This window comes from Morone saxatilis, unplaced genomic scaffold (assembly GCF_004916995.1).
Source record: "Morone saxatilis isolate NCDOM2014 unplaced genomic scaffold, NCSU_SB_2.0 Contig22, whole genome shotgun sequence".
NCBI lineage: Eukaryota > Metazoa > Chordata > Actinopteri > Moronidae > Morone > Morone saxatilis.
Window position 1 is genome coordinate 24,044,899 of NW_023339785.1, and position 787 is coordinate 24,045,685.

General features: G+C 32.3%; 1 long non-coding RNA gene across 1 annotated transcript in view; it reads right to left on the reverse strand.

Moving 5' to 3' along the window:
* LOC118333375 overlaps window positions 1-787 on the reverse strand; it is a 598,798-nt gene that overhangs the window by 78,688 nt on the left and 519,323 nt on the right. The gene's annotated exons all lie outside the window — the stretch shown is intronic.

The following is a 787-nucleotide window of genomic DNA, read 5'->3' on the forward strand; positions in this document are numbered from 1 at the left end:
GGGGGGGGGGGGGGCTGAATGATCATAAGCCACCCAAAACAATTTCACCCGCTTAGTCTAATAAAAGTAGACCGATTTGGATAATCAGCAAAACCAAATTGTGGTCACGTCTTTTTAAAATTCCTAGAGCACCAAAAATCTTACATTCAGATCATACCAGTAATAATGGCTGATTGATTCATTTTCTGTGTATAAAATGATAACCGCACCACAACATTTTGCAGCTTTTTACTTTCAGTCAGCTATGGATACATCAGTCGGACAATATTATCTGCCATTATCATCTTTTATGTTCCCGGTATATAGTTTATTTTTATTTATTCTTCATTTTGTGTTAATTTCTGGAATTGACAATGTAACCTATGTGTTAAATTATTGAACATGTTAAAGAATAATGAACTTAAATTTTCTTGAATAAAGTTGTTTCTTTTTAGTCATATTGGTGCAAAATTACCAATGATTTGTCCGGCTCTACTATGGTTTGGCCATCAGCAACTTTTGTCTATCAACTATTTGAGATGTTTTATGTTTCTATGTTTTTTTAAATTTGTCTAAATGTTTGTGTTTGCATTCAGTTCTCCTCAAACAGCCCCTTGAGGGTACGAAAAACTGACCCCTTTTTGTTGCTTTGTTGTTTTTTTCTCAGTAAATGTGGATGTGGGTTTTATGACTATACTGCGATAAGAGAGAATCCTTCCATAATGAGATAATTAATCATTCAATTTTCTTATTATTTTTATTAGTTTTTCATACTGCACAAATAGAAAACAAAGACATTTAATTTTAC